Consider the following 20,227-nt stretch of genomic DNA (forward strand, 5'->3'; position numbering starts at 1 on the left):
CTTGATTTTCATGTGGACAGAAAAGGCACCATGTCTAGCAGTGGTGCAGGCAGACAAAAAGAATGTGAATAAATAGGGTAAAGAAACAGAAACAAAATTTGTTCCCCTCATAGATCTGAAAGGCTTTCATTCATTCATTCTTTCTTTTTTTTTTTTTTTGGTACCAGGAATCGAACTCAGGTCCTTGCCCTTGAAAAACAGGCAGTGGAGCCACTGAGCTAAATCCCTGGCCCAGAAAGGTTTTCAGTTCAAATTTATTCAATGTTAATTTAGTTCAGTTTCACTTCAACCTATTTTAATAACCTGACAGATAAGATGAGCCTTTTCTACATTCAAAAAGGAAAATGGAGATGGAGATGGAAACAATTAAATGTCTACTTAATTTTGCTATAAAAGCACCTACATTATCAGTTCAAAACAGAGATGATAAAGCAGTAGAGGCAGGCTAGGCTATAGACAGATTTTGAAGCATTAAAGAAGTAATTCTTCACCTTTTGGGGGTGGCACCCTCGTTTGCTTAAGTTGATTCCTTGCCACTTTATAACCTAAATATAGTCACTGGTTCTTACAGCGTTTAACCTAGCTATGCATTGAAAAATTTTTATTTTGAAATTTATCCTTTTTTTTTTTCTTCCTGGAACTGAGATTGGACTGAGGACCTTAAGCTTGGGAGGCAGGTGCAGCACCACTGAGTTATAACCTAAATATAGTCACTGGTTCTTACAGCGTTTAACCTAGCTATGCATAAAAAAATTTTTATTTTGAAATTTATCCTTTTTTTTTTTCTTCCTGGAACTGAGATTGGACTGAGGACCTTAAGCTTGGGAGGCAGGTGCAGCACCACTGAGCTAAATCCCTGGCCCTCCATGCTTTGTTTCGTTTTTTTTTTTTTTTCTTTTTGAGAAAAGAAATATAAATTATTAACAGCAACCAGACAGCAGACAGAGGTATTCACCCAGCCACCACGTATTTTGAGGGCTCAGTGGGTGACGGGTTTGCCAGGGCTGTCCGAGGCTCCAGGAACACAAATGTCAGCAAAAGAGCTTACAGGTTTTGGCCTCTGGCCTTCTCATTTACTGTTGGGGCACCTTTCAGCAGAGCATGTGACTTCTCTGAACACATCAGTTTTACATTTGGTGAAACCGGTAGTTCTTACGTGGTTTTACTAAGAATGAGGCATACAACAGGTGGAACATCTAACACAGTACCAAGCCCACTTTGATAAGTTTGGTGGTAGCTGTAATCCACACTGATGTTTATGTCCTTAGGTGCTGCCAATGAAATAAAAAGTTTAGTCCACTCCAAACTGGAGGGAGTGAGCTAAGAATCTTGAAGAGGCAGGAGATTGTGTCAGGGTCATTACTTATTTCTGAGTGGAAAAGCCTGCTCATATGTATGTTTAATTCCCCAATGTTCCAGGGAAACTGAGAACAAATTAAATACTTGATACATATAGAGCAGTCTGCAGGTAGGGTCTACCCATTCAGATATACAAAGGCAACAGTGAGGAAAACCTGCAGACTGCTCTATATGTATCAAGTATTTAATTTGTAAATCTTCAAGCAACAGTTGAGATCATTGCAATTTCATAATGCTTTATCACAGAGGTGTTTGAGTTTCCATCCCACAATGTTTTATTGCTGCACCTGAAGCTCGATTTGTGTCATCTCATCCCTAGAATAACTAGCCTCTGTGTTTTCCCACTTCTACTCTGGACTCATTTTATTCTTTTCACATCACTTAAAGTAGTCTTTCAAAAATAAAGATAGATTGTATTGTGACCCCAAATCCACCTTTGCAAACTTGTTAATGTTTTCCATATGGACTTAGGAAACAATAATAATATTTAACATGCCATTCTTTCTCAATTTTATTAGTGCAAGTTTGCCGTGCATGCATTCTACAGTCACCTTGGGGAGGTGGTCCGTGTACATAAACACAGCTCTTTTCTTTTTTAAACCCCTTCCCTACTTTCCCTCCCTCTTCCTCTAGCTCTCTTTTTCCCCTTTTCATTCTTGTTGATGTTGCTAATCTTACTTCACGTTTTTATATAATGTCCATGTCTGTGGAAGCTCTTAGGACCTCGTACCTGGCAACTCTTCACTCTGCCTATTTCCCCATCACCTGCCCCTCACACCTCACCCTTGGTCTGCTGGATGCTTTTCCAAATGCAAGAGAACTACCCCCTTGTCTCAATCCATCCTTCCCTTATTTTTCTCTTAGTTTGTACTTTGTCTTACCCAGATGAGAGACGCCGCATGTTAGTCTGTGCATCTGATTTATTTCACTCAACATTACATTTTCTAGGTGCATCCATTTCCTACAAATGTCTCAAATGCGTCCTTCTTTGTACCCTGGTAGTATTCCATGATATGTAGGTACCACAATTTCTTTATGCAACATCTGTGAATGGGTATGCGAACTGCTTCCAGGATTTAGCTATTAAACATTGGTACGCATATATCACTGTAGTACGATGTCTTAGCACTTGGGTGAATATATCTAGAGGGGAGAAGACTGGGTCATATGGAATTTGTAACTTCAGTACTATGAGAAATCTCCATACTGATTTTCATAATGGCTATAGTTTGAATAACCACCAACAATGAAGGAGGGTTACTTTTTATGCCACACTCTCACCAAATTTTTTTTTATTTCTTGATGATTGCCACTCATTTGATTTCACAGGATGGAATTTTAGTGTTCTTTTAATTTGCACCTCTCTAATGGTCAGTCATGTTGAGCATTTTTTCATATATCTGTTGGTCACTTGTATTTCTTCCTCTGTGAAATGACTGTTCATTTCACTTGACTAGTTCTTGACTAGTTCTTTAATTTAGGTGGTTGAATTTTTTTTTGAGTTCTTTATAAACTCTAGATATTAGTCCTCTGTCTGAAGAGTAATCAGCAAAATTATTTCACCATTCTATGGGTTGTCTCTTCACTCTACTTTTGATTCTTTTGCTGTATAGAAGCTCTTTAGTCTGATTTAATCCCATCTGTTGATTATTGCTGTTATTTCTTGTGCAATTATGTTATGTTTAGAAAATCCTTTCTTATAACTATGTCTTCAAAAACTTTACCTATTTTATCTTCCCATAAGTTTAATCTTTCTATTTTATTGTTTAGATATTTGATCCATTTTGATTTTAATTTAGTGCAGAGAGAGAGATTTGAGTCGACTTTCAATCTTTTGCAAGCCAATAAGTTTTCCCTGCACCATTTGTTGAATAGGCTAAAGTTCCTCCAATGTATGCTTTTGTTCTCTTTGCTAAAGATCAAATAGCTGAACCTGTCTTGGATGTTTTGTATTCTCTATTCTGTTCCACTGATCTTCATATTAGATTTTGTTCTGGTACTGTTCCATTTTTATCACTACTGTTTTGTAGGACAGCTTGACATCTGGTAATTTAAGGCCTTCTGCTTAGCTTTTGTGGCCAAAAATTGCTTTCAGTATTTTGTGTCTCTTCTGATTTCATATAAATTTTAGGATTATTTTCTCTACTTCTGTGAAATATGCTGTTGGTATATTGATTAAGACTGTATCACATCTATATGCCACTGTAATTTCTACATAGCTTTGCCTCTGCCTCCTGCTGGAAAAGGTAGTTGGGAAGAAATATGTCCGATTTGCTCTCCTGTGGGAGTACGTTCTGGCACTAACACTGGACACGAATTGTAGGAGTCAGTGTTTTCCATATAACTCTTCCCAAACGGATTAAAATATATACTGAGGGCTTCCAGGAATACAGTGGATGGTGAGCAGCAGAGAAACAGCCTCTTCTACCTTTGGACGCTAGATGCCCGAATACAGAAATGTAAAGAAGAGAAATAGGAGGGAGGTGGGTTCCAGGGACCCGGCCAGGATCTGAAGTGAGAATTAGCCCACAGGGAGAATGAAGAAAGAGTCCACAATGTGGAGGAGGGAGGAGGCAAGCAGTGCTTTCTCTCTGAGCCCTGGCTTGAGTAAGAGGGAGGTCTGGAACCTGCAGAGGAATGGTAACTACTGGTGACCACAGAGGCCTCCATGAAAAAAACACGCACCAGGGCATGGAGCGGCAGAAGCTGCAGAGTGCGTGGCTGCTGAGTTGTTTGGGGTCAGACATCTCCCAGGATAGGGCGATTGGCCAGGAGCCACTTTGGAAAGGAACCAAGGAAATCAGCCCTCAGGGCAGCTGCAGGTTCACTCTATCTAGCAGCTGCCAGTGTCAGGGTGAAGTACAATCAAGTTTACCTGGCAGGAGGTCAGGGAGCTGAGCTCAAATTGGCAAGACTCACTTAGAGCATTATATGCTGAAAAACTCACATCCCATACTCATAACTAGAAACCAAAACCAGCCTGGATTTCAGTGAAACTAAAGCCATAGGTTTGCTGGGATTACCCACCATTACCGTAAGTCTACCGTTGGCTTGCTGGGATCAATCAATAGGGACTGGTGCAGTCTTCCCCATCAACAAGTGACAGCAGAGACACGTCCTGAAGGGAGCTTTTTGTTTCCTTTCTTAGCTTTTAAATTTTTTTTACTATTTTTCTCTTTTTCTTGATTGACCTTGTTTTTATATGAGGGAGAACACTGTTTCTAGCTGTATTGTTTGTTGTTTCTCTTTCTTCTTTCTTTCATTCCTACCTGCTATACCATTCTAGACTTACATTTACTCCCTTTCTCTTCTTCTATTTCTAACTTGTTTTAAATTTTCTGCCCGAAGGTAAAATTTCCAATTGAGGGGATATTTACTGTACAAAATTTTCTGATTTGTTTTTCAATTTTATTATGTAACTACAAATCCTGTTCAAAAGGCTAAACATGGCAAATTAACAATTACCAGTTTGTCATTCTAGGTTATGTTTGATCTGTTGTTATTACTGATTGTACTACTTTAGCTAAGGTGATTTAATTTTTCTAATCAGTTTTTCTTCTTATATGCCAAGGCTGAGATTACCTGAGGGTTTTAAAAAATAATATAGGCCAGTGCTAAAGAAGCAGGAGGTAAGGCTGGGTGTGGTGGCGCACGCCTGTAATCCCAGAGCTCAGGAGGCTGAGGCAGGAGGATCGCTGTGAGTTCAAGACCAGCCTGAGCTACATAGTGAGTTCCAGGTGAGTCTCAACTACATAGTGAGACCCTGTCTCAAAAAACCAAAAAAAAAAAAGTATAGAGGAGTCACAGTGAATCAGAACTGATTTCCAGTTCTGCTCCTCTGCTAGTTTCATGTCCCTTATTCTCCCAGTACAAAAAAAAAAAAAAAAAAAAAAAGCAGGAGATAAGGCCAAATAGGTAGCAATTTCTCATCCCAAATAAATTGAAGAAGGAGGATTCCGCAACACCCAAAACTCAAAAGCCAGATAGACTTGGATGACATCTCAGAGAAGTAGTCATTTCCTAAGGGTTCTCAATACTAACAATAAAAATACCGACCATAAACAATTCACAAACATCAATGCAGGAACTGAACTAATTACCCATAATCAAATTAGTCATAATGAAAAAATAACTACCCCAACACATATACTAGTCAAGATTCCAGAAATTCAGCACAAAAATACAATATTAAAAGATGTTAGAGAAAATAAATCACATAGAAGGAAAGCCCATTAGAATCACAGCAGACTTCCCAACACAAGCTCTTATATCAAGGAGAGTTTGGAGTGAAGTAGTTCAAGGTTCTGGGAAAAAAACCCACAAAAAACAAAAAGAAAAACTCTAAATCAGATTGATGTATCCTGCAAAACTATCTTCAGAGTCAATGAAGAAATAAGATATTTCTATAACAAAGAACACATGAAGAAATTCATGACCACCAAACTAGGACTCCAAAATGTTTTGAAAGACATTCGAAAAAGAGATAACAGAATGAACCTACCAGGCAAAGCAAATAATTAAGCAGAGAGGAAAGAAAGGGCACTGACAAGCAGGAAAATAACAAGATGATGATAAATGTATTATCGGTTATAATTATCAATTTAAATGGTCTAGATTCATCAATCAAGAGAACACTTGGAAATCAATATGAAGATACCTCAAACACCTTGGATTAGAAGTCCCATCTGACCCAGCTATTCCCCTGCTGGGTATCTTCCCAAAAAAATGAAAAGAATCATACCACAGTGATATATGCTTACCCATGTTTATAGGGGCTCAGTTTGTAATAGCTAGAATTTGGAAAGAGTTCAAGTGCCCATTAACTGGAGACTGGATAAAGATATGGTTTTTTTTTTAATAAAATGGAGTACTACTTAGCCATAAAGAACGAGAAACCAGAGACACTTATAGCTAAGTGGATGAATATTGAGGCCATACTCAAGTGAATTTAATAGGACATACATGTGTAAATACTGAATAGTTTCTCTGGTGTTAAAATCTAAAAGTGTAAATAAGGATCAAAATGTATAACTGATATTGTGAAATAGGAAGAAAACATCAAAAGGAGTAGGGGAAGTGGGAAGGATAGGGAAAGGTAATAAGGGAAAAAGAAAAAACATGAGAAAAGGAAAAACATGGAAACAAAGTATTTGTAAATAGATGGAGAGCATGAAGAGTGGGCAGAGGAGTGGGAAAAAATAAAAACCAAGACACATCATGTAAAGGCACAAGATCCCAAGGGCAAATGTAACTGTATTATATACCTAAACTGTACCAATAAACTTAATGGAAAAAAACAGAAACAGACTGGCTGAATGGATTAAGAAGCAAGATCCAACAAAATGCTGAATTCAAGAAAAACATTTAAGTAAAAAGAAATTGACAGACTAACAGCCAAAGGATGGAAAACAATACTCCATGGGACAGGAACCTAGAAAAAGAAGGGGTAGCTATTCTATTTGCAAACAAAATGGATTTCAAGCCAAGACTGATCAAGAGAGACAAAGAAGGTCACTATATCCTTGTTAACGAAATAGGTCATGAGGCAGAGATAACAATCATAAATATATATGCACCAATTACCAGCACACCCAACCATATAAAACAAAATTCATGGACATGAAATATCAAATAATCACTGATACATTTGTCATGGGTGATCTTAATACTCCATTGTCACAAACACACAGATCAATAAGACAAAAGAAAATCAACAAAGAAGTATCAGACTGAACCAAACCTATGAACGAATAAACTGAGGATGTGTTATAGTGTTCTACTTCATAGCATCAGAATACATTCTTCTCAGATGAATAGCATATATTCTCCAAAAAGGACAACGTATGTGCTCACAGAACATGCTTAGGTAATGCAAAGGAACTGAAATCATCCCATGCATATTATCAGGCCATAGTGAAATGAAACTGAAAATCAATGGCAAAAGAAACCACAAAAACTTCATAAACATATATGGGAATTAAATAACACTATCTGAACAACCAGTGGGTCACAAATGAAATTTAAAAATTGGGCCAGGGATTCAGCTCAGTAGCACTGTGCCTGCCTTGCAAGCCAAGTTTGATCCCTGTTACCAATAAGTAAGTAAGTCAGTAAATAAATAAATAAATAAGATATGCTGCACAATTAAAGAATAATGACAATAAACATTCCACAACTTATAGGATACAATGAAAACAGTCCATGAGGAAAATGTATAGCTGTTAATTTCCACATCAGAAAACCAGAAAAAGCTAAAAAAAACACCTAAATTTGAACCTCAAGCATCTAGAAAAAGAAGAGCCAGTCAAGCCCAATGCTCATACAAGGGAGAAAATTATAAAGATCAGAATAGAAATTAATGCAATGGAGACTAAGAAAACAATACAAAGAATCAATGAATCAAAGAATTAGTTCTTTGAAAGAATCAATAAAATTAACAAACATTTAGCCACACTTCACCAAAAAGGAAAAGAAAAAAATCTCAAATCCACAATTAGTGATGAAAATAAAGAAATCACAACAAATCTTGCATAAACTCAGAAGATCTTCAATATCTACTTTGAGAACCTATATTCTAATACCAAGGAAAAAAACAGAAGAAATGGACAGGCTCTTAAATACATAGTAATTACCATAAGTGAATCAAGACGATATAAAAATTCTAAATAACCCAGTATCAGCCAGTGAAACAGAAGATCTGACTAAAAATCTACTAACAAAGAAAACATATTCTGCAAGAAATTCAGAGATCTAATGTCACTACTTCTCAAACTCTTCAATGAAAATGAGAAGCAATACTTCCAAAGCCATTCCTAGAGACAAGTACTATCCTGATATCAAATATAGAAAATGATCCAATCAAAAAAGAGAACAAGATGATCTCCCTAAACAGCATACACAAAAATTTTCAGTAAGATACTGACAAACAGAATGCAGCAAATCACTAAGAAGATTATACACCGTAATGAAGAATTCCTTCCTGGGATTCAGGGATGGCTGAATATATACAAATCAATATATATATAAAATACACAGTATTAACAGACCCTAGGACAAAAACCACATGATCATCTCAACAGATGCAGAAAAAGCATTTTAAAATGTCCTACACATATTTGAGACAAAATCTGTACAGAATTGGAATAGATGGTTTTTACTTCAATCTGATGAAAGCCATCTATGACAAATGAGCAGCCAACATCACAGTAAATGGTCAGAAACTGCAAGTTTTCACTCTAAAATCAGGAAAACATAAGGATGTCCACTGTCACCACTCTTATTCAACATGGTTTTGGAAATATTAGCCAGAGAAATTAGGAAAGAATAAAAATAAATAAAATAAGCATAGAAAAGGAAGAAGCTAAATTATCATTATTTGCGGATGACATGATACTCTCTAGATAAAAGACCCCAAAAACTCCACCAAAAGACTTCTAGATTTAACAACCAAATTCAGTAGTATAGATGGATACAAAGTCAACACTTAAAAATCAACAGCATTTATGAACACAAATAATAAAATCACTGAAGGAGAAATTAGGGAAACCTCAACTTCACAAGAGCATCCAAAAAATGAAGTACTTAGGAATCAACCTAATGAAGTAAGTAAAACATTTACATTGAAAACCACAGTACTGTGAAAAAGGAGATTGAAGAGGATATTATAAAATGGATATCCCTTGATCTCGGGTAGGAAGAACCAATATAGTGAAAATGACCACACTTGCAAATTTGTAATACAAATTTAATGGAATCTCGATCAAATACCAACAGCATATCTCACAGAATTAGAGAAAACAATCCTAAAATTCATTCGAAACCAGAAGAGACCTGGAATAGCAAAAGCAATTCTGGGCAATAAAGGCAAGGGAGTGAGATCGCAATCCCTGAGTTGAAATTATACTGCAAAGCTACTGTGATGAAAAACAGCATGGTATTGGGGAAGAAAAAACAACAGAACCCAGAATCGATAGAATTTTCAGAAACAATTCCAAACATACCTAGCCACCTCATCTTTGATAAAGGGGCCAAACACCTTCCTTGGAAGAAAGCTTCATTATTAAATGGCTTTCCACACGCTGAACACCCAAACTAGACTATTATCTCCCTCCATGCACCAAACTACAATTGAAATGTATTAAAGTTCTAAATATTAAAACAGAAAAGTTGAATCTGCTGAAGAAAGAATAGGTAGAGCTCTTGCAAACAGAGATGTAGGCAAAGACTTCATGAACAAAACCTCAATCCCACAGGAACTATCACCAAGAGTCAACAACTGGGAACTCATCTTATTAAACTTCTTATGCACAACAAGAGAAACAAAGTAAAGAGACAACACAAAGAGTAGGAAAAATTTTTTTCAGCTGTCCCTCAGAGAAAAGACTAGTATCTAGAATATATAAAGAACTCAAAAAAGTCAGACCCTCCAAATTTAATGACTCAATCTAAACCTAGACATGTAAGATGAATACACACTTCTCAGGTGAAGAAGTACAAATGGCAAATAAATATATGAAATAATGTTCAACATCTCTGGTCATCTGAGAGATGCAAATTAAAACAGGACTAAAGTTCCATTTCACTCCAGATAGACTAGCTATTATCAAGAAAGCAATCAATAGTGAATACTGGGGAATGAGAACCTTTCTCCACTGCTGATGAGAGCATAAAATGGTGCGACCACTATGGAAGTCAGTGTGGAGATTGCTCAAATAGCTAAAACTAGAGGTTCCATTTGACCCAGACATCCCTGTCTTGATATCTTCTGAAAAAATTTAAAAACATCATACCATAGGGATATATGAACACCCATGTTTATAGAAGCATAGCTTGTAATAGGTAAATCTTGGAAATAGTCCAAATCTTCATCAGCTGATAAAAACGATCATACATACACAATGGAGTATTATTCTTCCATAAAGTGGGGTAAACGAGACCTTAGCTAAATGGATACATCTTAAGATCTTATATTTAAATGAAATAAATCAGATACATAGGTTTAAATATTTCATTGTTTCTCTTGTGTGAGAAACCAAAAGTGTAAATAAGAACTAAAATGTACAGTAGATATTGTGAAGTAGGAAAAAAATGTCCAAATGCAAAGGAGAAATTGGAAGGGGAAAGGGGGAAAGGAAGAGGAGAAAAAGAGAAAAGAATAGAAATAAAAATGAGAACAAAGCTTCTATAAATAGGGAGGGGAAGACATGGGAGAAAAGAATTAAGAGGCATCACGAACAGATACAAATTCCATACCATGAATGTTATCATTATGTATATCTAAAATGTACCCAGAAAATTAATTTTAAAAGTAAATAAGTAAAAGATATATTGAAATCCCAACATACTCCCAGTAATTTTGTTTTTCAGACACTGGTAAACTGGAATATATGTATACACAAAATAATGTATTTATGTATAAAAAACGGAAAGAACAATATGTGATTACATTGTGAAGAAAGATAGAGGTGGAGAATTTAATCAGATACCAGGACTGCGATCAAAGGCCATGATTTGAAGGTCTGAAGACCCCTACCCTCCATATGCTACCATCCTGAACTCCAAGGTGGCGCTAGGAGCACGTAAAGCCTTCTGGAAGGGTGATGAAATCAGCACAATCGGTTCTGCACTCATAATAATGAGACCCCAGAGAGCGATTGAACGAGCTCTCCCACCCTGTGAGGATGCAGGGAGAAGTCTCCTTCATTCCTGTGCGCCAGGAAACGCGGAACCTGTGGCTCTTGATCTTGGACTTCTTATCCTGCAGAACTGTGAAGAAAAAACGCCGGTTGTTTGTGATCTCCCCAGTACACTGTATTCATCACAGCAGCCCGAAGAAACAGACATCAAGAAAGAATGATATTCAAGCAAGAATAAATTGCCTAGAAAATGGAAAGAAATACTCCTGAAACAAATCCACATTTATTGGGCATTTATTTTAGAAAACGTGTGGCTCCCCAGAATAGCAAAGGAGAGGAAAATCGTTTCAGTAAATGAACTTAATCAATTAGGTAGCCAGGGGGAGAAAAATTCAATTGTGATCTGTATTTAACAGCATTCAAAAATAATTTCTAGGTGCAGTGTCTCGCACACGCGTGTGTGTGTGTGTGTGTGTGTGTGTGTGTGTGTGTGTGTATCTTTAGTGAGCTGTGCTGTGGTGGCTGCCTTAACGATGTCCTGAATGATTGAACATATGTAATTTTTGTGATCATTTTAACTTTGGGGAAGAGCCAGAAGCCACACGATGCTAGATGAGATGAAGAAGGTGGATGAGGACTCCCCGTCGTGTTGTCACCAGCCTGCCTCTCCAATCAGATACCGAGCAGTAGCATTTACCACTGTCTTTCAACACACCTGTGAACAGTCCCAGGAAAGAGGATTTCCGCAGCTACCTCCCACCTGGCAAGAACAATGGCTAAGTGTGTTTGAAGCAAGCGGGTATATTTTGAGACAATCAATGGCAATGCGTCTTATGTTGTAATAAATCCTTTTAAAGTTAAAATTCATCATATGTTAACTGCACATACCGAGGCAAGAATTGGATATGATATGCAAAAATGTTAATACGTCCGTGTCTGTTTGGAAGCTGTGTCTGTTGTGCTGCCTACATGGTAACTATCATCCTCAAGAACTATTAAATAAAATAAATGAATTTAAAATTATTAAATCACACATACACACACAGACACATATATATGAGTAGACTAAAAAAGTGACAGGAATTGTATATTTGTCTCTCAATACCACTGGGGGATTGGTTCCAGGTCTCCCCGTAGACAACAAAAAACCCCACATGGTCACATCTTTTCTATAAAGTGGCGCAGCATTGACATTAGTCATCTACATTCTCCTGCAAGCTTTAACTGTAGATTCTAAAAACTAATTCAACGTAAATTTATATAAGTAGTTGCTATATTATATTGTTTAGGAAACAATGACATAGAAAAGATCTATACATGTTCAACTCAGAATATTTTTCCACCATTTCTGATTTGTGGTTGGCTTAATCCTTGGTTGTGGAAGACTCACAGATGATGGACTTACTAAACGTAAGAAGTTGACTATTTTTCCAGGGTAAAGGGGAGAAAAACTAATAAAAACCCACGCAAGACAGAGCAAAGTTAATACAAGTGAAGATCATGGAGAAATTAACTACACTCAATCCTGACAATGATAAAAGCATCTAGTCAAAGGCTTTTCAAATAGTGCCCCTTATATCAATTTCCTAGAAAGTACACAAACAAAACTTAAGCTTAATTTCTCCAGCGCAATATGACTCTAGAAAATCCAGACCTAAGGGAAAAATTTAAGTTATAAGAAAACATTTCTCTCTGATTCTACATTCCTAAAATAACGCCTATACCCGCAGAGAACAGGGGAAAAGAAGATAAGTCAGGAGGTCATTTTGAAAAATGCAAACAACACAACTGCCCCTGCGTTTTTACCAGTTATGAGTGTAGCAGCGGTGTAACAGCAGATCATTTGGGCACCAGTCTTACAGGTGTTCATGGGGGGGGGCACATGATGAACACGTGATTCCTAATGTGAAAACGTGGAATTACAATACCTGTCTGCATGTGGTGTGAGCTTATCCAAGCACATACCCTCAGAGGAAATAAGTTCCTCTTCCGGAGTGAGGACAGCAGGAGTGACCACAGCCAAGAGTGCCATCGACCATAAAATATCAACATCTTCCTTCCACCCTTCAAATTATCTTTCTTGTACAGATTAAAAGCACATATTTTTAAAAGCACATTTGGTAATAAAACACATCGCAAATCACATAGTCAAAGTTCCTAAGAAAGTTACATCTATACTTGTATGTGTTTCAGAAGATCAAAGATGACGATATACAAGTGATTTAAAGTCATGATTTAAAAAGTTTGATTTAGCTGGGGATGGAGCTCAGTGGTTCCGCTGCCTGCCTTGCAAGCGCAAGGGCCTGAGTTCGATCCCTGGTATAGAAAAAAAAAAGTTTGATTTAAAGTCTGATATTTTTTAAAAAGTATTATAGTCTCAAGGAAAATCAATTTCTGAAGACTACACACAGGTGTAAGTAATTAAAGTACTATTTTTCTTAGTTGAAAATCTCCTATGTAGTCATCCTAATTAAACAGGAAAATAATACCTTGCAAATCAAATTATTTTAACAAGATCATTATGCTTTGGGGTTTTAGAGAGAGAGAGAGAGAGAGAGTCTGAGGAATATATTTTCCAGATTCATTCTTTGGATTGAGATCTGCTCTCTGAATCAATGGGATACAATAGCCATTTTTAGCATACCCATCAGGATACGATCTACGAAAATTTGTGAGCTTTATTGAGTTTATGACCAGCAGAAGCTACAAAGAAGTTCCTATGTACATTTTGTTTGCATCTCTTGAAATTTACACATTGAAATCTTGGTCCCAAAGGTAATGGCACTAGGGCTGGGGCCTTACGAAAGCGATTAGGTCGTAAGAGTAGAGCCCTCGTGTTAGATTAGTACTCTTATCAGAGAGGCACCAGGGAACTAAATCATCCTTTCCATCATATGAAGACCCTGACAGATGCCACCATCAATCTGATAGATATCCAGGAAGTCCTCCTATCTTGATCTTGGACTTCTCAACCTCCAGAACTATGGGAAATAAATTTTACTGTATAATCACACTGATCATGGCATTTTGTTATAGTACTTTGAATAGGCTAAGACAGTGTATTAGTAGTACGAGTCTTCTGATTATTTCCATAGCACTTTCCTAGACTCTATAGTGGACTCTCCTTAGCAGAGTAGAACTTGCCCCTACCCCAGTGAGTGATAAACAAAGTTTCTGACCCACTATTTGCTGGAGTGAGAAGGCTTCACAAGCAAGCCACACCAAGAACAGTTCTTTTGTGGATTTTATTACATAAACTAAAGGAAAAGCATTCACTGAGTGTCAAATCTGATTTTGCAAGGTCTGAAACCAGCTATGACTGGAAACTCTACACATACCCTCTACATTCTGCAATAGGATTAGAGAAGATACAACAAAAGGAAGGCTTCTACATGATCTTTAGTGGTCTTCTAAAAAACACATCTGGTCATGTCATACTACTTAGAAATGTTCAAAACATCTTTACTGACTTACAATGAGGTCCTTGAGCTAAAGTGTTATATTTTCAGTATACAAGGAAATACACAAAAATCTTCATTAGAATGTACATCTTGTGCTTTTTTTGCCTTCTTTTTTTTCTAATAGTGAGACATTCTTGATAAAGGAAGCACTAAATTAACTTGCATTACAGTGAAAGTTCCTTATCTTGTCATACACAGGCAGCTAACAATGGATGGATTGCTGTTTCATACTTTACAGTCTACAATTGGGGTCAGAGTAGTTTTTTCTGTAACAGTAAAGATAGGAAATATTTTAAACTTTGAGGCCACAGGACATTTGGTATAACTATTCTACTCTGTGTTAGAAGCATAAAATCAGCCAGGGACAATAATTAAATGAATAGTTATGAATCTCTCAGAATAAAACCGTATTTTCAGACAGTCACCAGGGAAGACGTGGTCCACAAACTGGTTGGTTTACCCTTTGTATAAAATCTCATTTGTGAGAATCTGAGGAATGAATTTTATTTCCAATACTTGAGTTCAATTTTTTTACTGTATTTTACTTTATTTAGACACCCAGATCAATATCCATTGTATGAGTCGTGCAGTTATTATAGACATCACGCACTTTCTTTTCTCTGTAGTTCCCTTATATTGTCTCTTTAAGTCTTTCCTCCAGGCACACTTATAACTTCAGCTATTGGTCCTCTCTGTAATACACAAATTCATCTTCCACAACATTTCTCAAATATAACAGCTTCAAACCTTCTCAGATTTCTAAACTCCATATTTTTGGATTTCTTATTCCAAGAATCATGAAATAAAAATGAAGAAGGACATCAAATATTTTCATCAGGATCAATACTATATGATATTAACTGAAGAAGCATACTTTTTAAAGTGATGAGATGCCTAAGATATAGTATGTTTATCTTACAATTTAAAACAGGCTTTCAAGATGCTTACCAAAGTGAGTACTGAAAGTTTTGTAAAATACATGTTAGACCACAGCAAAACTGGCATTTAAAATGTGCGAAACTTTTTTAAAAAATACTCTTTTAGATGACACTTTATATTAGAAAGTCTATAAATTAGTGATTATTAAACAATATTTTTTCATTTATAATTCCTCACAAATAAAAGGAGGTAGATTACAATCATGACTATTTAGATAAGTTAATTAAATTAAGTAACTTGTTTCATTTATAATTCCTCACAAATAAAAGGAGGTAGATTACAATCATGACTATTTAGATAAGTTAAATTAAGTAACTTGCCAAGCGTCACTCTTATAGTGAGTGCTGAGCCAGGACCCACAGGTCTGACATTATTTTACCTTCTAACCAGTTTCCTGCTATGTATAGTGCCAGAACCAGCAATATGAATGTCACCAGGTGTATTAGACAGCCTCCCATCGTGGGACACAATGCTCCACACCCACAATTAAAGGAGGGGAGGTTTGTCTCATAGTTTTTTGAGGTTGCATCTGATATTGGCAGGATCAAATGCAGAAACAGCGCAGTGGAAGGGCCTGCCACTGAGGAAAGCTGCTCACACCGTGGTGGTCAGGAAGCAGAGAGACAAGGCAGGAGCAGGGAGTGAGAGTCACCCTTCCAGATCTTACCCAGTGAACTTCCTCTAATCAGCCATACCTCCTACCAGAACACTCAGCTCCAAACACATCTGCGGCTGACTGATGAGTACAACATCTCCATGAATAAACTTATCTTTCAAACATATGAGGCTTTGGGGGGAAACCCAAAGTCTAAAGTATAATACTAGGTAACTTATTAAAGTGCTAATTCTTGGGCTCCCTCTTAGATCTACTAAAGTAGATGTGCTGGGCTTCAAACTCAACAATCTTATCTCCAGTTGGTAAAGCAAGATGCTAACCAGAAAGCAAGAGTGGGAAAAGGAGATATTCAAAAGTTACTCTTCCTAAAATGAATACTATAAAGAAAAGAACTCTAAGATTGAACACTTTCTTATATTTTTTGATATCTCATTTTCTATTATATATTATATAGAAATAGGTCCTAAGTTCCGGAAGGAAGAGAAGAAAGAGGAAAGGAAAGAAAGAAAAAGTTAAGAAGATATTTGGAAGAAATGGAGTTTGGATTTCTTAGTCAATGGTACCTAAAAAACAGAATTGCAGCAATACACAAATGTAGGAGATTGGATACAAATATTTCTCCTAGAGTTCCCTAACCAATTGTGTCCATTAAATGACTTATTGTATAGTCATATATACATATATTAACAAAAATTATGAACTCATAGGGTTGGGGAAGCACTAAAGTAAACAAATCAATTCGTTTTTAAAATGTCATCATATCCCTAACATATTCAACCAAAATCTATGTGCCTGACACACGGTAAGTAGTAAGTACCTATTAAGAAAGGGAATGAAAAATGAATGGTTTGTTTTTAAGGACCACTAAAATAATATAATGTAATAAAAAGTTTTGACTTAACTCTCAAAAAGTAGGTTAGTCCTTGAGACATTTTAAATACTTTTAAAACTTTTAAACACTTTCAAAAATTAAGAATCCTTCATGGTTATCAACAATGACTAGCAATCATGCCAGAATTTATTCACATATCATTGTGACTAGAGACGTCATCAAATTTTGTTTCCCTTAAAATATAGAAAGCTAGAAAAGAGCAGCATTTGTACCTCTAAAAAAGAAAACACTTCATAACCTCTAAATCACAAATTCTCAAAAGCTCTTCAAAAGAAATAAGCACCTAACTAAATATCTAGGAGAAAACTCAACGCTCTAAGTTAATATGGGACACTTGTAGTTGCTCCGTGGGAAGACACCCAAGGGTCACAGCACTTGCCAAGACTTCTGCTCAACTTGCCAAAGTGCTGAAGCTGAAGAGACCACCCGCGGCCACAGGCTGGAGTGGAAATCACACCCACTTGCATCTGTATTACTATTAACTTTACGAGTTATTTACAAGAAACATTCAAGGCAGGATAAAAGCACAGGAACCATTTTGCAGTGTGTCCTCCTCCACTTCGGTCCGTGAATCCGGCACAATGTGACTTCCGACTCATGTACAAACTGAAAATCACCTTCAAAGGTAAATGTTTTGAATTCACCAAGGCAGCCACCACAGCAACCTAGAGACATTCAGGAAAGAAAGTTCCAGAATGGCTTCATGTGTGTTAGGAGCAAAGAGGAATATTTTGAGGAGGATTAACGTCAACAGAACTTTTAAGGAGATACATTTTAAATTTTAACCTCCCAACACTCTGTCACCATTTATCAGACTTCTCAAACTGTTCCAACAGACTACAAGGCAATGATCACTGCTAAACTTATTCCTTGGAATCAACATTACTCCAATACCAAAACGAGACACAGACTCAACTCAAAACAAAACTACAAGCCCACATCCTGAATGAACACAGATGCAAAGATCCTTAACAAGATAACAGTAAAACACGTCATTAACAATAATATGCATCATGATGAGGTCAGCTTAGAAGCCAAGGAAAATACACATACATCAGTAAAACATAACATATAGCACTATATCTTTAGAAGGAAAACATCATATTATCTGTTCAAAAAATGCAGAAAAAGCCTTTTTACAAAATCCAACACCTATTCATCATGAATGAATCAAGACTAAAATGTTACGAAATAAATCTCAAAAAAGATAAAATATCACATGGTTTCTCTAACGCGAGTAATTCAAAATAATAATAATTTGAAAGGCAAAATAAAGGACAGATGAGATTAAACAGGGAGGTAGACTTTGTGAAGACGGGGAAGAGGACGTGGGGAAGGAGAGAGGTGTGAGGAGAAAGAGCAAGGCGATCAGAAATGATCAACATCTGCTGATATGTAAGATCTTTCTATGACATATATTAATTCCCCCAAATGAACAAGTACAATCATTACGTATCAAAACTGATCGAATAAAATTTTAAAAGGACAAGACTACCAATCAGAAGTCTAAATTCAACAAAAATGCCTTAAAAATGATAAAAATATTATGACATTCTCAAATAAACAAATGTGGCAATATATTACCACTACAATTTTGCAAAAGAAGTACTAAAATTTGGAAGGAAAGGATGCTAGACATAATTTGAAACTGGTATTATTAAAATTGTGGCTTATTTCTCGGCTGTATTATTTTTCTACAGATTAAAAAATAACAACATTAAATAATCATAAATGTGCATGAATATGTTCACAATATAAATCGTGGTATTGATATAAGTGGGGATGCCCAACAACAAGTATGTATACGAGTACAATTTCTATAAGCAAGTGAAGTTTAATTTGGGTCAACTCGAAGCACACTGTTCAAACTTTAGTTTCCAAATATACTTCCCAAGGATCCACAAAGAAAATATCTCTACAACTTACAAAATGAAAAACTATAAGAAATAAAAATGTAACTACACTGAATTAATGAAACATAAAAGATATCAGCAAGGAAGACAGAGGACAAAAAATGTGAGATATTTAAAAAACAAAAGTACTGTCGTATTAGTAATTAATATAAATCAAATATCTCCAAAAAGCATAAAATGATAGAATGGATAGAAAAGGAATTTAGATTATGAACATGTACAACTTCCTAAAATGAATGTAAATATATGCATAGTACTAATAAACTAAAAAAATAAAACATACAGAGACGGAGGGCAGGGGAGACAGGACAGGGGCCAAGGGGATAAAAAATAAAAATGAGTTATGTCCATGTACCAACTTCTCATGAGTTGACTGCCTCCTAGATAGCATTTAGTTAAATAGTATCTATTTTTTCTTTTAAAAATATTTATTTTTATTAGTACCTGTTTGATTACAAACAGGTACTAATAAAAATAAACATTTGGGGAACAGAACAAGGGTGATTGCAGTATTTTGCTTTTTTAAAAATCTCACATTTTTTGTTCTCTGTCTTCCTTGCTGATATCTTTTATGTTTCATTAATTCATTGTAGTTACATTTAGTCCACAGGTGAGAAAAACTAGAGAGATACCATTATTATACTCTGATCTCTGCATACACCAGCCTCCTTTCCTGAGACTGCCCGACTCTTGAATTTTTGGGAGATACTCAGGTTTTGCAATGACCCCCCACCACTTTTTTGGTCAAGCACTATTTCCCTGATTCTCATTTTTATTCATATGTATAATTAATTTAGCTATATATAAATAATGCATAACTAAGTAGCATTTTATAGATACTCTCTGTTGAAAAGCAGTTTCATTTATTCTGTAGTCTAAAATCAACACACAGTCTACTCATACAAGGGGATAAAGAAATGTACGACATGTAATACACTTGTTACGACTGAAATAATTATCTCAAGTGCCCATGAGTCTAGTTATGGTTTTCTCGTCCTGTTATTATCTTTCAATATCATCCAGGTCTGAAAAAATAGGGAGAGTACCCTATACCAAAAGTTGAAATGATTCCCATGTTTGGGATTTCACTTAATGAAACACCTTTCCATAGTTAAAAGACTATGCTACCTTGAGACTTTCAATGCTTCAACCTTCTCATCATGAAACCAGCATTATACTGAACTAGAATTTAACTCAGCAATAGCGCAGGAGTGAGTAAAGCCATGGTATCTACTACTCTGTCGTGTTTACACAAAAGGGAGGACGTTTATGATAGGGAATCCATGTTAAGCTATTTCATCCCCTCTGTCAGCACAGTGCAGTACCAGTATTTCAATGCTTTGTTATACATGACCGTGTATTATCTTTTTTTTTTTAATCTTAACAGCGCTCTATAGCTTCTCTCAACAGCA

General features: G+C 36.2%; 1 protein-coding gene across 1 annotated transcript in view; it reads right to left on the reverse strand.

The window, feature by feature from the left end:
• Positions 1 to 20,227, reverse strand: part of Malrd1 (MAM and LDL receptor class A domain containing 1) — a 638,235-nt gene that overhangs the window by 366,861 nt on the left and 251,147 nt on the right. The window lies entirely within an intron of this gene.

The sequence above is a fragment of the Fukomys damarensis genome, unplaced genomic scaffold (genome assembly GCF_012274545.1).
Source record: "Fukomys damarensis isolate Sample0158 unplaced genomic scaffold, DMR_v1.0_HiC HiC_scaffold_37, whole genome shotgun sequence".
NCBI lineage: Eukaryota > Metazoa > Chordata > Mammalia > Rodentia > Bathyergidae > Fukomys > Fukomys damarensis.